This window comes from Quercus suber, unplaced genomic scaffold (assembly GCF_002906115.3).
Source record: "Quercus suber isolate HL8 unplaced genomic scaffold, Cork oak 2.0 scaffold_110, whole genome shotgun sequence".
Taxonomy (NCBI): Eukaryota; Viridiplantae; Streptophyta; class Magnoliopsida; order Fagales; family Fagaceae; genus Quercus; species Quercus suber.
The window spans coordinates 350522-363961 of record NW_027069575.1 but is presented as its reverse complement, the minus strand read 5'-3'; the positions used below and the strand labels follow the sequence as shown (position 1 = coordinate 363961).

Below are 13440 nucleotides of genomic sequence, written 5' to 3'. Positions count from 1 at the left end.
AGTGTACCATGATTGTCTAAAAAGGATAGGAAAGATTTATCATTATATTCTTGAGCATTATCTGATCGAAAAACTTTGATGGTGCGATTGAACTGTGTTTTAATCATTTTATGAAATGTTTGGTAAATAGACACAAGTTCAGACCTATGGTGAAGCAGATAAATCCAAGTATAACGAGAAAAATCATCCACAAATATGACAAAATATCTAGATCCCCCTCAGTAGGAACAGGTGCAGGACCCCAAATATCAGAATGTATAAGATCAAAAGGTATAGAAGAAAATGAGTCACTATTATTAAAGGGTAATTTTGTTTGTTTGCCAAAATTACAGGAAGTACAATCAAATTTTTGAAACTGAACTGAATCTAAATGACCTTGAGAAGCTAACAACTGAAGACGAGATAAGGATGGATGACCAAGACGAGCATGCCATAAATCAGGTGAGGATGTGGCAGTGGTAGTAGCTGCAGAAATAACTTGTGAAGGAATCTTCAAGTCATGAACCTCAAACATGCGACCAACCTTACGGCCTGTCCAAGCACTTGACCCGTCCGGGGATCCTGCACAAAAAAAAAAAAAAAAAAAAAAAAAAACTTTTTTATGTACCGGCCGGTATTACCCGAAATTGGCCGGTATGGCCGGTACATGGCCGGTACGGCCGGTATTTAAACCGGTACGAAACGTTAATGTTTCGATACCGGTATGGAACCGGTACCGGTACGGTATCGACTTCCTTGGATTGATGGAAAGTTCATGAGCCCCAAGGATGAAGGATAAAGTAATTGGGTCAGGGAAGCCTATGGGAACACAGAATTAGAAAGGGCCGAGGATGCCTAAGAAAAGTAAGGCCAAGGATACCTAAAAGGGAACGAATTGGACACAAGAGCCCGCAAGCAATGTAATCAAAAAGCCCAATAACCATATTGAGTCATTGAGAGAAGAATAAGCAGCAAGCCCAAAGAGGCCCAACAGGCTTTGGTCAAATAACATCATAGCAGGAATAACAAAGCGGTACAGCAAGAAATGCAAAGACTGCAGAAAAGAGCAAAAAATGGGCTAAAGGGGGAAAAGCCCACAGTCAAGCTAAGCCCAGCCCCTAAAGGGAGCAGGTCCTAAAGAATGAGAAGTCAAAAAATGGCTCACGCCATAAAAAGCTAAGGATGGACGGCAAAATGTGCAAACGAGCCTCCAAACCACCGTGAACACATGAGCAGCAAGAAAATTTTGGACGTACATAGAAGTGAAGCACGCGCAAGACCCAGACATCACCAGCTTGTACCTAGCCAATACAGGAAGTGGTAAGGTCATGGGCCAGAGGTAAAAAGGTATGATCTAGCGGTGGGGAGAGGGGGAAAACCTATTCTGGGATTTCTACTTAGGCTCTTTTGGGGGAAATGTCCTGATAGGATGACATACTGCCTAAAAGAAGCAAATATGAGTTGGAACCACTAGGTGCATGCCATGAGGAACAGGAAGAAAGAGAGCACCCACACCATAGCAGGTAAGAGTGCCATGGCAAACAAACAAAAAAAATAGTCTTTTTTGTTTGGTGGCATAACTAGCACAAGTAAGTGGTGGCTGCTAAACGATTAACAAACCAATGGTAGTTGGCATTGACACCCATACCAAACAAAGGTAGTTAAAGGCTAAAATAATAAAATCTGTTCATGGCAGGCATTATATAAAGGGACCTTACCGTGCACAAAGGGGCATCACGAACACAGTAATAGTAACATCTAGGAGAGAATTGCAATAAAGAAGCAAACACTGAGAAAAGAAGAGAGAAAAAGAAAAAGAATTAGAAATAACGAAAGAAAATAGAGAGCATAGAATGGCAAGCATGCACCAATAGGTTGATCCCCTCTCTCCCTCTAAAGCCTATGCTCTCTGTCAAAGGCAAAAGATTCTTTTAGGCACAAGTCATTTAGGCCCGCTCCCTTAAAGCAATTAATTTCTTTCTGGGGAGATTATTCGCATTAAGGAAATGGTAACCTTCTTGACTCCAGCCCTGTAACATAACTTGACACAGCAAACTGACATTTCTCTCTTTGATTCAATAAACTTATTGCTATCTCTTCCTCATTTATTTCTGCTATTTCATGAAAAGGGCACTTTCTTATTTCTGTCCTTTATTTATTTCTGTCTGAGTAGCAAACATATCTCTTTTGTTATCTTTATTATATTTGCCTGCTATAACTTTCCCATTGCAACTCTACCTATCATGGGCATGTAACCAAAGTTTTGGCAAACAGGGCATAGTTTATGCATAAACCTGACCAAGGTGGGTTACAATTGGACCGGTCCCAACTCCCTGCTCCAAAACACTTGGGCCTAGCACGGTAGGAAGCAGCCCAGCCTAACATTACAAAAAGACCCACCACAAACTTTCATATGAAAATACATCATTTTCCTTTCATATAATATTAAAAGGACATAATAAGGAACTTAAACATAATTCAGTAACCTTATCTTTAAATAGACTATAAAATACTTTATCATAAACTTTCCATCAAACTTATAACACATTCAACGTACTTTTTTTATAATTTTCAAATAGCTTAATAGCTCATTTATAATACATATTATTTAGTTCAATTGTAAGTCTGCCATACTTTGGGAGGCTTCCAACATAATGTGCCAAGTATCCAACATTCCCCACAATGCTAAGAAATCTTAAGATCATATCAGAAAGTATCACCCATTTTGGTGTGATCATATCATCAACCATGGGGGTCAGTTGGCATCCTCCACAAGTTGGCTATTCCCAACGAGGGTAGGTACAACAAAGTCCTCACCACTTATAATGACCAATCAAAATCTCCATGGAAATACCGGTATTATAACCCCTACTAGCTGAGTTTAGATCATAGCAATGGAATAACCGAAAACTATATTTTTCAGATAACTATGCTTTTACATAAATATTTCATAACAGTAGCATATTCATTTCATTCTTTAAATATTACGTTCGTGATATAAGTAATAGCATCAATATGCTAAAATTATCATATATATATATATATATATAGGATTCAATAAGTTACAAACATAAATCTTTACTTAAATCATGCTTATATGTAATATCCCTAGTTAAAAGGTTTTGATGCATAATAATTTTCTAAATAGTCCTTATACTTATCAAACGCACATATCATATATCTCTTACTTGAAAACAGAAGACGTGAGAGATTTGTATAAGAGGAGCTCAAGTGTCCACGTTCTTGTTCTCGTCACCTAAATGAAAGATCAAAACTTATTACTAACAACTCTTACTAAATATATAAACTTATACGTCAATCACAACTTAACTCTCAAACTCAATAAAATCTTAATTCCTATCTCTAAAGGTTCTCCAAATACAAATTACATTCATCAAACACATTATGTACCAAACCATAGAGAAATCAAGGCATACAAAATTTATCTATGATCTAGACATACCAAAAGATAATCATATTAAATTATAGCTCAAAACATTCACCCTAACTTTAGAATTAAATCTTCAAAGTCAAAGTTATCATTTACTATTCACTGCTCATTTCAGCAGCATATGCCTTACTTGTAAAATACAAATACGCTATCCAAACACATCCAATTTTCATGCAATTTTACAACCATGTGTGTCTTAGAATTCATAAAAACTACTCCTAGGATCCTAATTCATAGAAAATGATTTAATATAAATTTTTTTCATGTTGTAAATACCAAATCTGTCAAAGTGACAGCTTTAACATATTTTCTCACAAAATCATCAAATAAATGCAATTGGCCTTCATTTCATTTGAGTATTTTTATACCTATACCATACATATTAAAATACGTTAATAAGCATCCAATTGACCATAATATCGTCAATCTTTCAAATTACTAACACAGAATCACAATTTCAGCTTCTACAATCAGATTAGAGAATAAAGAAGGGAAAATAAATAAAACAATTATACAATCAAAATACCCAAAATAAGATAAGGTTTTTTATCTACTTACCCACAAACTTTGAAACTAAAACTTTAGTGTTAATCTTTTAGTTTCTTCTTTGGAGAGAGATATATGGTTTCAGTGAGAGAGGGAGAGCTGTTGGTGTGTGAGATGGTGCTGCCATGTAAGAGCAAAGGAAAAATGAACAAAAAAGAGCAAAGAAAGATGAACTAAGAAACTGTTTTGGAGTAGCAAGGAAGACAAGGGAGATAACTTGGGTGGGGCATGCGTATGCTGAGGGGAAAAGTGAGCTAATGACTCACCTTTAAACTTTTTATAATTTACTTTCCACCCCTCCGTAGTTCTTTATTCTAGAAAGGCCCAAATAAAAAAAATAACTTTATAAATAAACCCTTACCTTTATAAAGCTTCTTTCTTCATCATTAAAAACATATTTTAATCTTTTATAACATCAAAATATTAAAGCTTTATGCACTTAAAGTAATTAAGATAATACTAAGTATATAAACCCATAAAATTAATAATGTAATTAGGTTGGGATGTTACAAATAGGGTTAGGGACAAGAGAGAAAAAGAGTGGCTTGATGATGATTAGTTATCAAGAAAGAATAATGCTAGAGATACAAACTATTTTACAAAAAAATTTACAAACTGCTGATGTGGTGAGCGATTATTAGTGAATAAAAAAATGATATTAATGGTAGGTCTAAATGAAAACCAATAAAAGATTGGCCACATCATCATTTTGTAAAAATGTTATAAAATAGTTTGTGGTTGTAGCATTACTCATCAAGAAATGCTTTTAGAGAGACAAAATATGAGTGTTTTGATAGTGGTTATAGAATAAAGGTGGTGATGAAATATCATATATCATATACTATATAATAAAAGTTGAGTCCTAGAAACTATAGTGATGCCAAATGGTTACACTTTTATTAATTATTAAATTAATTTTATCTTTACCTGTTAGAATGATCTAAATTTCAAGAAATTGAAAATTATATTCCAATTAAAATATTATTTATCTTATTAGTTGTTAGAATAATAAAAGTTGGGTTCAAAAGTCATGATTGTGCCAAGTGATTATCTTCTGGGTGTGACAAGTGATTACACACTCTCATAAATTATTAAATTAGTTATCTTATTAACTATTAGGATAGCATAATTTAACTTAAACTCTTTTTTTATTCTAAAAAAAAAATTAAATGCTTTTCCCTAATTTTGAAAAAAAAATGAAAATTATATTTCAACTAAATTTTTTTTTATCTTACTAATTTGTTAGAATAATTTGATTCAAGTAAATCTGTATTATCTAAGTTTCAATAATTTAAAAATTATACTTAACTGAAATTTCATTATAAAAATTTTCAAGAAAATTAAAACAAAATGTAATATTTATTTTAATTATTTAATCATCTATTATAATTTTTTTTTAATCATATCATATATTATATAATAAAAGTTGGGCTTAGAAGCCGTGGCTACACTAAATTGCATAAATTTTTTTAGAAATTTTTAAAAAAATAGATATAATTTTTTTTGTTCTTATCTTCTTCTCCTATAATTTATAAGTTGATAAAAATATTAATTCAATTACAATCCAAATTCTTCGTCTAACTATTTTATTATTAATTTATTTTTACTTAGATTATATTACTACACAGTCATAAGGAAAAAAAAAACACCAACATTACTTATCTATTCATATTTTTTAGATTTATCTTCTTCTCCTATAATTTTGAAGTTAATAAAAATATTAATTTAATTACAATATAAATTCTTCTTTTAATCTTTTTATTATTATTTGTACTTATATTTTATTACTACACGGCCATAAGAAACAGAAGATAGTAAGTTATTTATTCATACCAAGTAAAAAAAAAAAAAAAATTGTAAATAACATTATAAGTGTTTGAGTTTAAAGTAAACACCTCTTTTTTATCTATCAACTTCTACCCATCTTAAAATTATATATATAATGATGGAGTACACACACACACACATACAAGAATATCAATGTTTTCTTTTTTCCATAAAAAAAATTTTCATTTTTTCTTTCCATTCATAAGACCTTTTTTTATTCCACTTTTTTATGGGATAACAACAAACACATTGATTGGAAATCTTAATTTCAATAGGACTTAAATTCTACCTATATATATATATATGTATGTATGTATGTATGTATGTATCCATTTTGGAGTGAAGCTTACTCCATATGTGAATGCCCTCAATCCCATGACCATGAAAACATAGTATGTATTCATTTTTCATTTTGTTTAAGCGATTTTTCTTTTATCTACAAAAAATAAAATAAAATAATAATAATAATAAAAACTTCTCGTGCACGTACTCAAATTCATAATATTAAACCCCTTTTTTTTAGAAAGATAATATTAAACTTTTGTACTCATTTGTTCGCTTCGATAATAATTCGGCCTATGGTGAAAATTGAAATTGAAGCCTTATATATATATATATATAATTATGACTTAAAAAAATTAAATATTACTTAAACACTATTATCTTGTTTTAGATGCAATATTATTACTAATTAACATGAACAACATAGAATTTTTTTTTAGAAAGCCTATAGACACAAGAAATTGACAAAACTTTTCACATCTGTTAATGTGATTGATTGATAGTGATAAGTAAAAGTGTAATGTTAGTGGTGGACCTATGTGAGAACTAATAAAAGTTTGTCAACTCAATTATTGTGAAAAATGTTGTGAATTTTTTTTTGTGTATATTTTTTTTTTTAGAAGTGCTACATTCACAATATTTTTCACAACAAATCCTAGTTGTTAAGTTATTACTAGTTCTAATTTGAACCTGCCATTGATTTTTTTTTTTTTAGTCATCAATAACAGCCTATAACAACCTACTACTTAGAATTTGTTGTAAAAATATTATGAACCTAGCATTTCTTTCTCTTTTTTTCTTATTTTTTGTTTGATAAAAAAATTATTTTATTTAATGGCTAATATTTGGGCTTAATTAAATTAAATTATGTCATGGGTTTCAATGGTGATAAGTTGTTACATATTTATGATTAATATGGTTGGACATGATTTTATCAAATAAAATGCATTCAAAATGATAATCTTTGCATGATTACATGTTAATTGTAGTTATAAAAAAATTATCACAATTAATATTCTTATTTACAAAAAAATTAAAAATACATTATTTGTTCTATGTAGTTTTGTAAACCATATTGAATTCCAAAAAAGAGGATTGCCTGATGCACATATTTTGATTTGGCTTCACCATGACAACAAATATCCTTCGCTAGTGGACATTAATAGAGTCATATCAACAGAAATTCCAAACAAAGACACAGACCCTAATGCATATAAAACTTAGCTAGTATGGTAAATGGCTCTTACACTAAAAAAATTTTGAAGAATTTTTACAATGAGATGACAATTGACACTAATGGACATCCAATTTATAGAAGAAGAGATGATAAAATATTTGTACAAAAAGGAGATGGTTCCTCACAATATCAATCTATTGGTAAATATCTCTTTAAGTATATAAACAAAGGCCCTAATAGGGCTACAATGTTAGTACAAGAAAATGTAACAAGAAATGAAATCTCCAGATAGAACAAATCATTGATGTTGATGAAATCAAGAGTTACTTAGATTGTGGATATATTTCTGCATGTGAAGCATGTTGGATAATAGAAGCAAAAATTATTATAGGCTCAAAAATAGGAACAAAGGATCTTATTCCTCGATAATTCTAGAAATCAAAACAAAGGTTTTTTTACCGTTAAGAAGATAATTTGTTATGCTATGACAATCAACAAAAATCAAGGACAAACTCTAAACAATGTTGGCCACTACTTGCCAACTCCAGTATTCAGACACAGCCAATTGCACGAAGGACTAAAATTTTTAATAAAGAACAATGACAAAGAAGGATACACTGAAAATATAGTGTACAAAGAGGTATTCAACAATATCCCAAAGGTAAAGCAACTTCTAACATTTTTTTTCTCATTAATATTGTAGGGATTGGATCTAAGCGCTTCTACTGCTGGACGAGTGGACTCAGATCCAACTAGCCCAATACAATGAATTTATAGAGAATGAGTTTAAAAACTAGGCCTTAGTGAGGATTACAACAGTTGATATGATGGTCATAACAATCATACGTAGGTGAACTAGGGTTATCTAAGAAAGTCTGTCCTCGACACAGTCCGAGGAGCTTTGTGGCCTTTCTTGAATGAGCATCCCCCCCCCCCTTTTGATCTGTTTCTCCCTATTATATATAGTCCTCTCCCAACGATCTCTTTCTTCTGCTCGTTGATCATCCATGCCTGTTTGTGATTACCTGTCCCATCAACCATCTCACTAAGCCTCCTGTGAGTTGCAGTAACCAAGGCAGCACTGTTCAGAGATCATTTTACCATTCAGCGTTAGTTGTGCGCATTTAATATAGAGATGACAGTTCCTCCTTGAATTACTCCTCCACCATGCTTCCATGGATGGCTCATCATACTTGTCTTTTTCCTGGGGTGCTTAGGGAGGCCGCCTTTGGTGGTGTGCTACCCTTCCTTTCTGTGTCCTCAGATGTCTAAGAACGATCATCCTCGGACGATTCTTCATCCTCGACGTGGGCCTTGGGCTTGATACAGAGTGGGCTGGGATCGCCAGATTCTTAGGCCCCACAAATATTATTGTAGATACTAATTAATATTATAGATCCACTATATACAAAGAACAAAAGACAATTAAAAAAAAAAAAACCTAAAATATAAAAATAAAATTATAAATAACAATAATTGTCATACAAAATCTATTAAAATTTAAATAGCTGTAAAATAAATGAGCAATTGTAATACAACCAATTCATAGTTACCAACATCAAAATAAGATATTTATCTTCCTATATATATATATATAAGAAGTAAGAGATTTATCTATATTAGGGTTGTCCAAGCAACCTAGAGACCTAGCCAAACCGACTGGACCTGACCTATCATGGCCAAATCCGACACCTCCGGTGGTCGGTGATGGTTCCTATTCTTTGAAACCCGACTTCGGCGAGTTGAGTGGTGGGTTTCGGTCTCTAAAACCAAAGCCACCCAATTCGACCAACAAATGCTAAAAAAAATGCCAAAATTTCCTAGATCCGGTGACTTTTTGGTGTTCCTTAGCTCCAATCTGGCCACCCTTGGTCTTCCTTCGCCCAAATCTAATGGTATTTGCTCAGATTCACTCAAATCCGGCTAAGATCTACTCTCCTCCTTCATCAGATTTGCTTAAATTCGACAATATATGGTTAGATTTTACTCAGATTAGCGAACATAGGCTCAGATCAGTGAAGATAGACTCAAATATTTGGTTAAATCTGACTATTCTTACTAAGATCGGCGAAGACGAAGTCTTCAACTCAGATCAGCAAAGATAGAACTTCTCCTCCACCTGCCGTCGCTTATCATTGGACTCAACCGACTCGATCATTCACCCCCCTAAGCCTAGCCGACCCGACCCGACCCATGGTGGTCGACGATCGGTTGCAAGTGTGTGTTTTTGTTCCACCCGATCTGAGCGGGTCAAGTCCGAGTTGGGCACAAACCCAATCCAGCCTGACCCGTGGACACCCCTAATCTATATACATAAAATTTAGAGGGTTTTAAATATCTTAAAATATATTGAGAAAGTAAAATTCAACTTTTATTTCTTGATTCTTCTAATTATTTAAATTTTGGATTTATGGTAAAAACTCAAATTTTGAACCTATGAAAAAGTAAGAGATAGAGGAGAAAAAATAATAATAATAATGGAAGCTTTACGTATTTAGTACCACCATATGGGTTTTAGTTAGCTCAACTAGTAAAGTCTCTAGTGGTTGAATAAGAGTTCTGGGGTTCAATCCCCATCTATACCTAAAAACTAATTGGTGTCTTAGTTTGATGATAAAGAGTTATAATCAGAAACAGACACCATAGGTTGAAACTCTCTTAAAAAACAAAACAATTAGTACCACTATCAGTGGCGGCTTTAGGAATTTTTTTTAGGGTGTTCACTAAGAAATTTAAATTATACAAAATCTAATAAAGTGATAATTTGAATATTTGCTACAACTGTGAGTTGAGTTGCTAAGGAGAGAAAAATTCTCGTAATTGCAAAGGCAAAAAGAGTATAATAGTTGTCACCATCAAGGAGAACTCGCAACCACAATATTTTCTTTTTTGGTACCATTTTTAAAGGAAAAATGAAATTAGAGATTATTTTTATTAAATAAGTTGAACGAGCAACAAATTTTATCTCTTTGTTTTATAATAGGCTTTTTGTTGAATAGTTTGTTCACTTGTCATTGTTTGGTCTTGACTTATTTTTGTTTGGTTTATGTTTGTTGTTATTTGAGCTAATATTTGCTGTTGTTATTTAAGCTTTTTTTTTTTAATTAAAAAAAAAAGGATTAAGGATTGTGGTGAGCCTTTTTTTGTGTATTGGGTTGGATTACTCCTACTATACCATGGCTAGGGCTATCCATGGGTCAGTTTGGGTCGGGTTTGTGCCCAACCCACAACCGACTCGATTAGATCGGGCGGAGAAGTTCCAGACCCACCATCAACCATGAAAAGCCACCGGTTGAGTTGAATCGAGCTTGGGTGGGTAGCGGTCAGCTTTGATTTCGATCAAAATACAAAGATCAAACACTAAAGTTTGATTCCTAAAGAACAAAATCAACAAATCTACAAACCAAAAGAACAGATCCACAACTCCAAAGAACAAAAACAACAATAGACAGCAATTCCACAGATAACCAAACCTAAAAGATCAAGTAGAAAGATTGAATCTGAGAGATGGAGGCAAAGACGAGCTGGGACATTGCGGATGAAAAGCGAAGGTCGATGACGAAGAGCACAGATCAACGACGAAGAGGCAGAGATAGATGATGGAGAGGCAGAGATTGACGACAAGCAAGATCAACGAAGGGTAAACATCAGCAAAGAGCAAAGATCATAAGACTGAGAAGAGGCAGAGATCCGCAAGAATCAGTTTTGGAAAGTAAGGACCTGCCGCCAACCGCTGGAGTAGTCGGATCGGGCGGCGAACAATTTGGGTCCAATCAGTTTGGCTAGGTGGGTCAGATCTACGGGTTGTTTAGATAGCCCTAACAACGGCCCTGTGATTCTGGGGTAGGAGAATTGAGACTAACCTAACTGAAACACACCTTAGGCCAGTTTGTGCGCAAGTTAGGCCATTTTTGTGCTAACATGCCCTGGCAGGAGTCTTGAATGTGTCATGTGCTCATGGCAGGAGAGACTATTACAAAATGTTATAGCAGGAAAAACAATGTAGTAGGATAATTAAAATATTCTTAACTAAAACATTTTCTACTAAGAACACTAATACGTGAACTGCTTCACAAAGAAAGATATCACAACGTGATTACAACAAATAAATATTAATAGCAAGATGTCAGTTTAGTCATAAATCAACCAAGACAAGAGAAAAAGAAGAATAGTTTGTGTTAGGGAGGTTTTTGTGACAAAGGCTGAGATTGCAGAAATGAGCCTAAAACTTCCCTTGGGTTCATTAAATTTGTTAGTTATTTGGAGAGCCAAGCCCAAAATTCGCAATGTGAGGTACACAAAGGCTAATGATACTTTATGGAAAAAGAAACCAACACAAAAATGAGAACATAAGAAAGTGTAGAAACTATATATTCATAAGTCAGAAATTTCAACCCGCAGTCACCGAGAGGAAGAAATGGAGGGAGGTCCCAAGCAAGAGAGGGAGAGTTCCCCTATATTAGTATTTTCACCTCCAAGCCTTCAAATCGCCCATACACTAGGTAGTTGACTAGGCTTTTGTATCAAAATTTTGGGTTTTTGGTAGGGAAAATGTTTTGTTCTCTTGTGGGCTGGTGATGCATATTTATATCAAGTTTTAGGGGATACTTGTGACCAGTTTTTAGGTGGGAGGAAGGCCTTGGACCTTTCAGATGCTATTTCTATGACATGGTGTATTATGCTTTATGCTTAGGGAAAGGTTTGGTTGCATTTTGCATGATTTTGGAAACAAAGTTGCTTCCTCTTCATAGCTATTGCCTTTGGTCTTTGTAGGCCTTGGAAAACTAAATTTGGGTGGCTGAGTAGGCTAGGTTGCCCAGCCGTTTTCTTAGAGTCAACTATGCCTAGGTGTGGAAAATGGAGTTGGGTTGAAAATTAGGGGCACAGTCACCCAGAGCATAGAGCCAAATCTGGGGTAGAAATTTCTGACACTGGACCTCCTTCATGGGCCCTGGATGCCCCCAGCGTCCCTAGCCCACTTCATGGCACACACGGGCTGGGCCTATGTAAAAAGTCCAATGGGAACTAACCCACACCCATTGAAACCATTCCTACTCAATTCCCTAACCATTTGCATGGGCTTAGGCCATGTGACAAAGCAAAATACATTGATAAAATACATTAGTTGGACCCGCTAAGAAATTAGGCTTAGTCATTCTGTCAAACCATAAAATTTGTCGCGAAAATGACTATTAACAGTTTGCTAAAAGAATGGGCTTGGATCTTTAGCAGATTTGAGTCCAAAAGGAAACCTATCTCCAATGTGGGTAACCTCAGAGGGGAATCTTGCCATAGAAGTTACACACTTTGGAAAAATGACCTAGATAACTTAATCTTGGATTCTTAATTCATTAGAGAATGGGCTATTAAGAGAGAGAGAAATGGGTAGTCTATTGATGCATGCTTTTACTTCTATCACTCATACTTTTCCATTACTTTGGGTTTTCTCTATTCTTCTTCTTCTTCTTCTTCTTCTTCTTTTTTTTTCTCTTTGTTTTTTCTATATCTTTTGTTTACCACTTTTCTCTTCCTCCTTTCCACTGTGCACGTCTATGGCCTTTTATACTGCTTGCCATGATAGGATTTGCTATTTTTACCCCTCAACCATTTTTGGCCTTTTGTGAGTGTCCTTCGAAGACTATCCATTGGTCTGTTGGCTGCCCAACCACCAAAACTACACTGTATTGGCTGTGCCACACCTCATCCCCAGACAAAAGTGGTTTGTTTTGTTTCTTACTCCCCTTGACACTCACATTCGGATAAGGGTAAAACCTCTCCCTTTCCAACCTCTATAGCATGTATTTAGTGATTTCAGCTCATGTTTACCTTTTTTGTATGAGATGTCATCCCAATAAGATATTTCCCCCAAAAGAGTTTAAGCTGGAATCCCAAAATAGGCTTCCTTTTCTCCCTATTGCCAGATCACACCCTCTCATACCTCTGACCCATGGCCTACCCCCCCTGTATTGGCTAGGTACAGGTAGGTGGTGCTTGAGCCTTGTGTGCATGCTCCATTTCTATGAGTCCATTACTTTTCTGGCTCTCACGTGTTTGCCATTGCCTCCAAGTTTCTTTGATTCTACTGAACGCTCTGTGCTTGTATAACTCTTACGGCGTGAATGAGTCTCTGGCCTTTCATTCTTTACATCTCATCCGTTCTTCGGGTTGGGCATTGCTT

At 34.5% G+C, this 13440-nt stretch overlaps 1 long non-coding RNA gene across 1 annotated transcript; it reads right to left on the bottom strand.

Annotated features, from left to right (window-relative positions):
• Nucleotides 1–573: 573 nt before the first annotated feature.
• Nucleotides 574–4203, bottom strand: LOC112037388 (uncharacterized). Its single transcript, XR_010629705.1, has 3 exons — nt 3989–4203; nt 2274–3235; nt 574–1768 (listed from the first exon to the last, which is right to left on the bottom strand). It is a non-coding gene; the product is annotated as an uncharacterized LOC112037388 (long non-coding RNA).
• Nucleotides 4204–13440: the final 9237 nt, after the last annotated feature.